This window comes from Sycon ciliatum, chromosome 8 (genome assembly GCF_964019385.1).
Source record: "Sycon ciliatum chromosome 8, ocSycCili1.1, whole genome shotgun sequence".
In the NCBI taxonomy this organism is placed as follows: domain Eukaryota; kingdom Metazoa; phylum Porifera; class Calcarea; order Leucosolenida; family Sycettidae; genus Sycon; species Sycon ciliatum.
Genome location: NC_088650.1, coordinates 11,940,396 through 11,953,307, shown reverse-complemented (window position 1 = coordinate 11,953,307; position 12,912 = coordinate 11,940,396). Strand labels below are relative to the sequence as shown.

Sequence of the window (12,912 nt, the reverse complement as noted above, 5' to 3'; positions counted from 1 at the left end):
ACGGAACTAAAGGATACAAACCAATGAAACTGAAGTTAAGTACTGTAATAGAAAGGTGTTAGAAATACCACATAACATCATGATACAAGTGCAATAAAACCACTAGAGGAAACGAAAAAAGGTAACAAGATTACGTAACCAAAAGTGAGAAGGCACTGAACGAAGTGTCAATCTACGAATACAACCTCAGTTCAACAACGTGCTCATTATTATTATTATTATACGCTTGTCCGCGTTGACATCACCAAGCAAGCTTGGCTAGTCTTCGCATAAGCCAAATGAACAAAAGAAATGATGAACGAGCGAGGCCAATGAGGTGAACACACGCGTGCAACTGCAGAAAAGGTAAAAGGAGTATACATGGAATAAGTCATAACTCGTTATTTAAAATAATATTTTCAAATATCTGGGCTCATCGGGTGCACCCGATTCCCATCAAGGATATGATGGGAGGTCCACCCATTCAGGGCACGCGTGCGCATCGCAGCTGCGCAGCCTGACATGGTCACCTTCGCACAGGCTTTCTGCGAACAGTCATGTAGTCAGTTGAGGGTGACTGGCAGCGTGCCGGGAAGGCCAAAGTGACCTGACACCTCTTCTCCACTTACGGAGGAACCCCACGACATCACCGCTGCAACACAGTTAGCACGCTCCTAAGCTGTCAATAATATAATTATTATTATTCGCAGTGCCTTACCATAATGGAAATTTCAGTCAACCCTACTAGCATCCCGCTGTACTGAGGTCTGATATTGCTGGGATTTGCCCGGCTCGCCGGAGGCAGCTGCACCATGTGGTCAACGACAGGTGGGTATCTCCATCTTGCCATCAACTACGCGGAGCCTGCTGGCCTAGCATACCCACCTGAATGTGTTCATCATGCTCACGTCACATCACCACAGGGGACACACACACACACACACCCACACACACACACACATACATACATACACACATACACACACACACAAACACGCACATGCACACACACGGACACATACACACACGTGCGCAGCTACAGCATTATAATAATTACTTCGAAGTATAATATAATCATCATTACCTAAATCCCTGAGGCATTCTCATGCCTGCTTGAAAACGTGAAGTTGCTTGAGTTTTGTCAGTGGATAAATAACTGGAACTTGTTTCGTAGTCTCGACAGAAAAGAGAAGACGTGCCAAGTGATAGTTCTCATTCAAACCTTCTCCCTGAGCACTTTGAGTAACTAAATATTTTGATTATTGTTTCTTTCAAAACACAATTGACCCAATGCCCATCATGTCGACCACGCCATCCGGACCGCCTGTGTTGAGTGCACTCATCACGGCAGTACCTCAGGCCGCCTTGATGATCATGCTGCTGAGCTGCCACCTTTATGGCACGACCTTGTGTTCGCCATGTGCGCCGAATGCTCAGCGATCATGTGCAGATGCGTGGGTATGGGGTGCACAGGAATGGCCGGTCGCCCGCGGATTGCCGAATTCAAGGGTACAGTTGGTGATAAAGCGGAAATTCAATCAGCCCTTCAGAAACAACAGAAAAAGCGTGAACAGGACCAAGCAATGCCTACAGGGCTATGTGGATGCAGACCAATCGATAGCAGTGACGTCATCAGGGACAATGCCTATCAGGTGTAGACTTAACGCGCCATCTGCTCAGGGAGCGTTCACCCCTATACTGTTTGACGAGTCCAACTGCTCGTCGCAGCCAGTAGCTACTCTGGCATTCCGCCATGATGCCACGCAACTGTTCCTAGCCGAGGATGGCGGAGAACTGGTGTTGCGACAGATGCCTTCTATGCCTGTTCCGTGCCCGAAAGCTCTGCCAAAAATTCTTGGCATGCTATTTAGGGCGACACGCCTAGATGGTAGCGGTATCTACAAGTTGGAGAACTTTTGCACACATCAACCAACGGCCGCTGGAACTGAAAACGGGAAGTCGAGCAAAGTATTTGTGATAGGCCTTGATACAAGGTAGACACCATTGTGTGCACGCACGTGACTATGATGCGGAGCAGCGCCTCAGAGATAACTTTGTGCTTACGAAACTTGTGAACTGGCATTATTGGCCATCTTCATAAGTTATGTGCCACGGGCTTCTTGCGACTGGCGTATTCACTGGATGCTTAAAAACGTGTTCGGGAGTTCTAGTAATTCTGTCGGCGGTCTACATTTGAAAATACGCCCTGCCGAAGGTCAAAGGAGACGAAGACATACATGACACTCACAATCAGGTGATTTTGTTGACCAAAGCGTTTTGGTTCTCTTCGTTGTGGCTTTCTGTCTTGGCCATCTAAGTACATTTATTGGTCACATGCTCCACACTCACATTCACCAGCTTTGTGGTGTTTGAACGCAGAATACGGCACAGTTTGTTTTGCTTCAAAATCTTTCCCTTCGCGGCATAGCCCATACTGACAGTGAACAGTGAAAGAAATAACCGTTTCAGCAATCCAAGAAGTAGTCTTTAAGAGATATGAACAACCACGATTAAACACGTTGGACGCAAAGGAAGGAGCTGCTTGTTGCCAGGCCGAGCCTCATGCCAGATCAGATGCGATCGACAGACAACAACAACAGTTTGTGAACAGTGGACGTTTCGCATTTTTTTCTCCATCAACTCTGGCTTCTTCCCTCTCCCTATATGCACACTCATGGCGCGCAAGCTCGCTAATGGCGAGACCACAGGTGGGCGTTGTTGGCTTGCCTCACCAGCACAGGGTCCTTCTTGGAGCCGCTACTCTTGCCATTATTGTGTCGCCCTGTTACTTGTCCTCACCCCTCACTATTAGGTTATGACTTTAGCACAAAATGAAATAGAATATTTCAGCTCCACCATATCAAATTATATGAGTATTCGACTTGGAGAAAGTATCTTAAAAATAACTATAATGATTATACCATTTTATGACACCTCTCTATGGAATTCTCTGCTCGCAGTTGTCAGAGTGGCCCACCCATTGAATTCTTTTAATCTCTCGTCTTTAGATTGTTTTTACCCTCAATTCTTGACTTGGTCTTCTTACTATATCAGTTCACTTCCGCAGCACGCTTGTCTTTCTTCACTCGAACAAATTGATGCATTCAACCACTCCATGAATTAAGTCTTATAACCCACCCAATTTTAGTCACATACATGTGTGTATGAAACCTACATTTTAGTTGTACTTCACTGCAATGTACTTCATACTTAATCTTAAAGTTACCGTGATAATCCTATTCTCATCTTTCGCTGAGGGCCCGCCCTTGGCCGGTGAGAAGGCATCATTGCCTATTCTTTGATCTAGTACAATAAAGAATAACACGCAATACGATACCATACTCAATGGTTAGAGCATCGTTGGAATAGGGAAGGTTCCTTGTTTGATTCCTGCTGGTGACAGTCGCTATCAAATAAATTTTATTTTTTATTCAGAATCTCCCTTTTTATCCTATCAAATCCATGAATGGTACATAACGAAAACAGTTTGGGCCAAAACCCGAAGAGTGCACAATGCCCATAATAGGACAGAGCTTTCCACACAGCAGATAGAGAGAGAGAGAGAGAGAGAGAGAGAGAGAGAGAGAGAGAGAGAGAGAGAGAGAGAGAGAGAGAGAGAGAGAGAGAGAGAGAGAGAGAGAGAGAGAGAGAGAGCGAGAGAGAGAGAGAGAGAGAGAGAGAGAGAAAGAGAAAGAGAGAGAGAGAGAGAGAGAGAGAAAGAGAGAGAGGGGGAGAGAGAGATAGATAGATAGACAGATAGATAGCGCTCCGCTGGAAGAAGGGAGTTTTCCTCCTTATAGGACCGCTCCCTTTCGGGTTGAGCACTCTTCCGGATGTCAGCAGCAATGCGACAAATCTGTAAAACTCCATTGTGCCTTTTGTGTGTAATAGTGCTCCACATTATTGTGTTGAGCCCTCTCCGCTGGCAGAAGGACGTTTTCCTCCTTATAGATAGATAGATAGATAGATAGATAGATAGATAGATAGATAGATAGATAGATAGATAGATAGATAAATAGATAGATAGATAGATAGATAGATAGATAGATAGATAGATAGATAGATAGATAGATAGATAGATAGATAGATAGATAGATAGATAGATAGATAGATAGATAGATAGATAGATAGATAGATAGATAGATAGATAGATAGATAGATAGATAGATAGATAGATAGATAGATAGATAGATAGATAGATAGATAGATAGATAGATAGATAGATAGATAGATAGATAGATAGATAGATAGATAGATAGATAGATAGATAGATAGATAGATAGATAGATAGATAGATAGATAGATAGATAGATAGATAGATAGATAGATAGATAGATAGATAGATAGATAGATAGATAGATAGATAGATAGATAGATAGATAGATAGATAGATAGATAGATAGATAGATAGATAGATAGATAGATAGATAGATAGATAGATAGATAGATAGATAGATAGATAGATAGATAGATAGATAGATAGAGAGGGGTACATGTATATGCATGTGTTTCAACCTATAGGGCTTGAAAGTGCTACGTCACAGCATAGAAACAATTTCAAAAATTCAAAAACTGGATCCACTTGGATCCAGTTTTTGTATGGATCCAAGCACATTTCAAGCGGTCTTACCCACAGCATGGTGATGTAGCCAGTGAAACTGACTCTCATTTGGCTACTGGGGCGGGGTTACAACTGGTGGCGAAATAAAAGTCACACCTGCATGCGACATGAGTGGGTTGCTATGCACCCACATACTTAGGCAATAGCAAAGTCACACCTTAGTGGATCCAAAATAGAAATCTGATGTCAACTTACTACTCCCTGGCCGTTTTGACGTCATCACTTTCAAGCCCTATAGTGCTACATGGAATCATAATCACCGCAGTTGCCTGAAGATCGTGATTATACTTTGAGTCGCAATACAGCTACCCCCCCCCCTCCCTCCTCCTCCATATCCTGTCCCTCTCTCTCTCTCTCTCTCTCTCTCTCTCTCTCTCTCTCTCTCTCTCTCTCTCTCTCTCTCTCTCTCTCTCTCTCTCTCTCTCTCTATCTATCTATCTATCTATCTATCTCTGACTATCTATCTCCCTGTCCCTCTCTCTCTCTCTCTCTATCTCTCTCTCCCTCTCTCTCTCTCTCTCTCTCTCTCTCTCTCTCCCTCTCTCTCTCTCTCTATCTATCTATCTATCTATCTATCTCTGACTATCTATCTCCCTGTCCCTCTCTCTCTCTCTCTCTCTATCTCTCTCTCCCTCTCTCTCTCTCTCTCTCTCTCTCTCTCTCTCTCTCTCTCTCTCTCTCTCTCTCTCTCTCTTTCTCTCTCTCTATCTCTCTATCTATCTATCTAGGCATAGAGTACCATGCTAACCAGGTTGCTTGAGCACCCGCGGATTGTCTGACTACTATAGTAAGGCAGCAGCAACAGTGCTATGTGATTCATCAGTTTGATGTTGCGGTGGTAGAAGTTGTTTGAGCAATAGCAATGGCAGTACTTTGTTAGCACTACGGAAGCAGCAGTCCCTCTTTCTTCCAGCTTTCACCGCCCGCAGAAGAACAGCAACCACCTTTCACAACGTTGCTGTGCTCGCACAAACATTGTTTTTACCACCATACTTGCAATACTTGCAAAGCAGGAAATATGGAAGACTACCTTCATGATTGTGTGTAACTCGAGGGTTGGGCATTAATTCGTATTGGCCTTGAAGCAAGGTGCTTTACCTGGTTATGGGGTGCGACGTGTTTGCCTCCCAGGCACACAGGCAGTGAGCATGATGGCGCGATTTGTTTTAGCGCCTCGAGTTCATATTAAATAAAATAACGCAACGCCAAAACCAACACACGTGCTCGCGGCCTCGCATACGATCACCAGTACTGACTAAATGGCAGTGTGTTTTCTCCTGTCTAGAGGCCTAACGCGCAGCTTGCGCATGCACGCGTGACTGTTCTGCATAAACAATGCCTACGTGTGACGTCATATACTGACAAGTTCGTCAAATCGGTGATCGAATTTCACCTCTGAGTCTACACTTGAAGCAAAAATGATCCAAATCAAATCCATGTTTTAGATTTGCAGTGAATATTCCCCGAACCCATGACTAACGCAGAGACTCTGCTGTCTTTTGCATGGCATTTCCCACGACCATTCCCTAAATACACCTGTGCATACAGGACATGGTACAAATGTCAGTGCCTTGCACATACACAAGGCGACAAGGATGGTTGGAAAGGGCCAGCCATCTACAGACAGTGCACGTCCACAACAGATCCGCTGCAGAACGGGTATTACAAGAATGGCACGAGTCGTGCCTGGGTGTAAATTGCTATTGGTAGCCACCGTGCAGGTGTTCGATGTCCTTATGGAACATATGTATAGCTCTGGGGGCTGGTCAGACACTTGGCCGGACTATTGTGGAATATCTTGGAGCTTGAAGGCAACGTACACTGTACGCTGCCTGTGCATGCTACTGTCATCTGCGCCCATCAAGGTTACCAATACTTCCCCTCCCAAAAGCCACTATTACCTCATTGTGCAAATACTATCATCCGTTGTCTTCTGCCCTTATAAACCCTTCATGGCTACAAGGTCGTGACATAATCCACAGTTTGGAGTTGACTCCTTCACAACTGTGTTGTTACTCCGCTTCCTGTCCAGTAGATATCTTGGCTAGAGCTCTTCATCGACATTAGCTGTGCTCCGACGAAATGGCTTCAAGGATTGATTTGCGCGCTCGGCGCTCCCAAAGAGCGACAGCTCCTCTGGGTTTCCTGGTGCTTCTGCTCTTGATGACAAGGCTGTCAACAAGTGCTGTCGTGGATTCTCAGATGCCCGTGGCCAGCTCTTCGAGAGATTGTGGGTTGGTCAACACGGAGGCCAATGCCCTTTTGTACGTAAGCAGAAACGCTCAGGGCCATTGTCAGCCTACTTGTGGAAGATCAGATAGAGTCAAGAAATGCACAGCGGGATTCATCGAAGCCAGATGTCCGACGGAGGGACCATGCGAGAACTTTCCTGCTCATTGCAGCAATGTATCGACGTCGCTGGGCAAGTTCACGCCGCTCATCTACCATCAGTGGAATTCCAGTGACAGCGTCTGGATGATCCTGGCCCTGCGGCATAATGCTAGCAAGCTGTTTCTCTCTCAGGAGAAACGCGAAGGTGGACCCGCCTCTCTTGTTCTACGTTCTATGGGCGAGATAAATACGACAGAGCCGATATCCAGGGAAACACAAGATACTATGCTGTTCCTTGCTAAAGCCTCTAGCCCGATCACCCTTTTTCAGCTATATCGCCTATGCACCAAGCCCTTGCCTCTTGAAATAAGCCGTGGAAGAAGAAAACCCATGTATGTTTTCCTTGACTTATCTTTAAGTACCAGTAGCAAGCATAGCAGTGTTTCGTAACAATTTTTTTATATACTATGTGCACATCCCTGCAAAGTAATAGGAGTAATAAAAGAGACAAAGACAAAAAGACAACATATGCTTCATGTGCATAATTTTGACTGGTGATGTATTTCAGCAGACGTTCACTCTACCCACATTGCTTTTGAAGGTGTCACACGACAGGCATTGCCTGAACATTCCCACCCTTCTTCCTGGACCATCCCATACTGTGGCAGTGTCGGAAGCCCACATCTCGCGAGACGTGTTGCAATTTCTCGCTTCCCTCCTGTGCGTTTGTTGCTTATCGTGTGTTCTTGTTTGTATACAATTTGTTTTGTGCATTTTCTTTAACTTATTTTTGGGAACACAGCCCCATGCTGTGTGATCAGTCGTGTTGAGTCTTCCTGGACTAGCCAAAGCTACTTCGCAGTATGAAGTGGTGGGTATGAAGACCATGGCCGGATACGTTAAGTTGGTGACCACTATACATGTACACAGAACTGCAGATCTAAAGTCGTGGCCGGAGTATTACAGGTGTAGCCCCAGTAACGAACTAACTACTCGTAATAGTGACGTAGCAGTGGCAGCACTATGCCTGGGTTTCACTGTCAGTGTCTCCTGGTCACGTGGTCAGATGGCCAGTGTGTCTGCGGTTCAGCTAGGATTGTCATGGCCACGACATCAGGTCGCAGGTCATTTGCACACTGGCAGTCTGGCACACGTGATGCCTTTTCATAACCCCTTTCTTCGTTTGCTTAACCTACCAGTATTCTATGGATTACTATTTTACTGGGAAAAGATCACGCAAAATTCACGCAGGGTTGCGGCCTTCTCACGGGGAATACCCTGATTTGCTGTGTTCTCCCAGTGTAACATGAGTTATGTGCCTACGCGGCTACGGCCTGCTATCTTACATTTTTTCTTTTCTTCTATGCCCGCTCTGTCTGTCTTCTGGCATATGCGAATACGTGGACTTACTGTTGACGTAAGCGCGGACATGCGTATAATAATAATAATCCCACCCAGTATGCATTGTATACTCGTAGACTCTACGTCACTGATCGTCTGATCGTCGCTGGTCGGCACCCTGAACCAAGACCTGCTCAGCACAGGCAAGCCAGGCCTCTCGAGCCGAAGCCATCTGGACGACCTAAGACAGTTTGCTGCGGATCGCAATGGATGGCGGCAGATGATCTGAAGGAGTCGCCACAACTGCCGGATATTGACAAACATAATATATTATATTGGACAGAGCTAGAGAACAGCAGCGGAAGCATGTATAGCACGGCTGTGCAGTGCATGTTGTACGCGTATCTGTGTTATTATTATACTCGTACGTCAGTGTAGTATTGCGTTCTGGAGCTAAAATTACTAGAATACATGACTGTAGTTTGTACACGTGTTCACGACTTCAGCACATTTTGGAATTATGAAGAGTGCTAACGCACAATGTCTAACAATGATGTTCTTTGCTATTTTCTATAACCATGTTGAAAATTGCAATGCGTTCTTTCCCAGGTTCTTCTATGAATATCTTCGGGTTTTTTTCAATTCGGTTCTCGCTTTAGTAATACATGTCATTAGATGATGATTTATAAAATTACTAATAAAATGGCAATGATGTTACCAGTTAAACTGTTTTGGTGTAATCGCTCATGCTCCTTCCAGTCTTTGCCATAATTATGGGTTTGGATTCCATTCAGAACAAAATAAGATAGTAATATTGCAGAGAAAGAGAAAGAGAGAGCGAGCGAGAGAGAGAGAGAGAGAGAGAGAGAGAGAGAGAGAGAGAGAGAGAGAGAGAGAGAGAGAGAGAGAGAGAGAGAGAGAGAGAGAGAGAGAGAGAGAGAGAGAGAGAGAGAGAGAGAGAGAGAGAGAGAGAGAGAGAGAGAGAGAGAGAGAGAGAGAGACAGAGAGAGAGACAGAGAGAGAGAGAGAGAGGATGGCGTTCAATTACATGTACATATGGATTTCAATTTTGAATGTCACATTTTATTACATCGAATTTCTACAATGTATATTGCTGATCCACACGAGGATAACACACGGGAAAGGAGCAGCAAACACTTTGCATCATTTGTAGGTATGGTCAAATGCAAGATTACTGTCCACAGAATGTTCCACTGGAAAACTATGACGAGGGCGTCCTCGAGAAGTCCTCCTCCCGCCACCAGAACGTGTTAGGAATGTCCATGATCAGAATGAATCCAGTGTATGACTGACAAGCCGCGACTGTGCCACTACCAAAATTTCATACATGTACAGGACTCACTGGTACGCGTTCTAGAGTGGAATGTCGACATGGATGAGGGGGAATGTAGATCTCCAAGTCAAAGAAACCATACTCTCACTAGGAGCCTCCGGCGTCATTAAGCCCGCAACCGTCCTAAACATATGCAGAGCACGGTATGTGTAATGAAGTCCCCTGAACTACCGACAAACCACCCAAGTCGACGGGACTTTCCCCTGTGTCGCGTCCACAGACCAATCACTCAGGCCAGTCAGGGCAATGCGTCCACAAAAGAATTGTCTAGGCTGCCCGTTGTGCCTGCAGCACGTTCTCCACTCTAGAATCAGCCTGCTAATGACGCACACCTATGCTGAAACGTCACTCATCCATGATCGTAGGTATTGATGATTCTCCGGCACAAAGGATAGAACTAGGGATGGGCACGCCTTTTTTATAACTTCGGTAATGTTCGTCTTGGTGCATTCAGCCTCCTCCAAACATATGGTGGACTGTTTGGCTTCAACGATGTCACAATGGGTAAGATGCTGAAAAGTGTTCCGCTGCAATCATGCTTCCAGCGACTTATGCCAGTAATGGGACTCGTTGACCAATCGGTATTGGATCTGATCTCCCTACCTGCTACTCCTTCAGGAGTTGAATCTGTGCCGCCAGCCTGCCTATCAGCATTCTATCCCGGCCATCCTGCGAATGTAGAACACGGGGTGTGACCGACTGAATGATTCGATCCGCTACACCTACATGTATGCTTAAAATGTATGTTTGTATCTTCTTGAATCAGATTTCGAAATGTGAGCATTTCTACCTTGTGCATGAACTGCAGGCCTGCGTGTTGCAGGACGAAGGTGGCAGTAGTGAGCAGCGCCATTCTGTTTCGCTTGCTGTTCCCTTTGGATTGATTAGTTTGATTGCTAGCTGTTCATACCTCGATTCATTTCTTTTGGTTATGTGAGTACATCCATGGGTCAGTATCTGAACGTAGGAATAATCTGAACGCAAAGTCCAACGCTGCTATCGTACTCTGACGACTCTGACGGTAAGCCAAAGCCCTCGACAAGTTGCAGTACTGCACACGTTGCTATTGCTATCATGATTGGTGTGACGTGTAGACTCTCTTATTCGCAATGCGCATTGCCACTTGGTAACGGCGAAAAGAGGCGCTTTCATTCACTCCGGTGTGTTCACACATGCAGTGCCTGTGTGTGTTGCACATTGCCAACATTGGGTAATGGGCGTTTGCATTGCAATACATGTAGCCCACTATGGCCGTGCAGCGCGGGCGGGAGCAGGGTGTAATAGAACATGACTGGTGTTTTAAACTCTACTTGATCAAATGTGAAGAGCAAACCAATGGGTGCGTGAGTCCGAGATCAACTACCCTCTTACAACCACGGAAACCTGGTGGAATGGATTTTGGTCGGCGGAGTTGCAGTGATAACTGTAGGTGGACTCCTTTGGCGATGCCATCCAATGTCACGGAGCCTGTTCAGAGGTGTGGGACGCTGGCAGACCCATCAGTTACAGTGCCAATCCTGCCTTGCGCGGCCACGATCAGAGTGGAAAAGGAAAGGCTCATGGGCTCAAACCCTTCTTTCCCTGCGAGCGGTGTGCACATCGGGCAACTGGAGGTAAGATACACATCTCCATGTACATGTACATGATAGTACTGCAGACTTCCATAGGAACAAAAAAACACGACGACAGCACAAGTATCGTATACGCGTAGTAGCACGACAATATTATGAAGTTAGCTCAGGAAAGACGCATCGGCTCGGGGCTACCTGCCGCTCACAGCCGTCAGGTAGAAGTTGACAACGTCAAGACTGATGCGGCATTTGTCCCATCGCAGAGGACAGGTTAGACAGGTCAGACACCCTGGGGCTGTTGTGCAGCTGGCCTAACTGTCCGCGTCAGCGACTGCAATGCTAGGCACATCAGGTACCAGGCACAAACTCTCAATAACAAATCGTACTACTCAGGGATGCTGGATCACATCGTCGCACAGGCCGTTCAGGCGCCAAACGGGCAGGAACCCAAGCAATGGAGGTTTTCTAAAAGAATGTAACAGAGGGGCAGTGAGTTGTATCGAATTATGTCGAATTGTATCGAATTGTATCGAATTATGTCGAATTGTATCGAATTGCATCGAATTTTGTCGAATGGTCATACTTCGAAGTAGTATCATTCAGATTGTCAGGGCGTGACACACATTCACATGCACATCATGTACAGTGCTGGCAACTGAAATACGACCCCTGAGCGATGGGTTCACATTCTAGCGGTCTCTGTTTCGTAGTTTTACCATCCCGTGTTGGGTCTTTGCGATGTGAGCGCACCGCTCAGGGGGTCGGATTTCAGTTACCACCACTGTACATTACGGAGGATTAGCAAGACGAAATTCGCGTTCGCGTTCGCTCTCCAAGGAAAGTCGAACTCAGTGACGGAATTCGCGTTATGAGAAGGATTAGCAAACAGAATTCGCACAAGCATGACGTTGACACGACGTACACGTACATGTACATGTACATAAGTCATTGTACATTGTGTACAGACAGTACAGCGTGGTAAATTTATGACTGCCCCTGACACGAATCCGCGATTCGTGTTCCGACTACTTTTCCGAACGAAAAATGCGAAAGTACGCAATCCAGTTCGCGAACTGAAAAATGTTTGCGAACGCGAATTTCGTCTTGCTAATCCTCCGTATTGTAAACTCTTTATCACGTGCAAGATCGCATACCCCAGCTTCTAATCAGTGTGTAAGCAAGACAACAACTGACAACAGCCGTGAGCTGACACATGCACATGCACATGCACATGACCAGTGTATGTACATGTACATGTGTATTATGTGCATGACATTGTATTTCTGCACGAGACTTGTGTCAGTCAATGGCGACGACATTAACACTTGACATGTCCCTTGACAGCCCCAAGTGCGATTTTCCGTGATAACCCGGAAGTAGCGTACATTGTCACGTGGTCTCTCCAAGACGTGCATGTAGTTATTCTTCTGGCATGTCTTCAGCTGATACAGTGCCGGCGGTAAGGGAAATCCCCTCCCCCCCCCCCCTCTCTCTCTCTCTCTCTCTCTCTCACTATCTATTCTATCTATCTATCTCGCTCTATCCATCTCTCTCTCTCTCTCTCTCTCTCTCTCTCTCTCTCTCTCTCTCTCTCTCTCTCTCTCTCTCTCTCTCTCTCTCTCTCTCTCTCTCTCTCTCTTTCTCTCTCTCTTTCTCTCTTTTCTGTCAATCTGTCTCTTTCTCGCAGGTTCTCTGTCCCACTATATACATCTCTC

The 12,912-nt window shown here is 45.8% G+C and overlaps 1 protein-coding gene across 1 annotated transcript in view; it reads left to right on the top strand.

Annotated features, from left to right (window-relative positions):
* The first annotated feature begins 10,442 nt into the window (after positions 1–10,442).
* The window catches only part of LOC135823438 (uncharacterized), a 10,269-nt gene continuing 7,799 nt past the window's right edge, over positions 10,443–12,912 (top strand). Inside the window, exon 1 of the mRNA XM_065336291.1 lies at positions 10,443–10,647. The gene's annotated coding sequence lies outside the window, so the exon portion shown is untranslated. The remainder of the gene's footprint in view (positions 10,648–12,912) is intronic.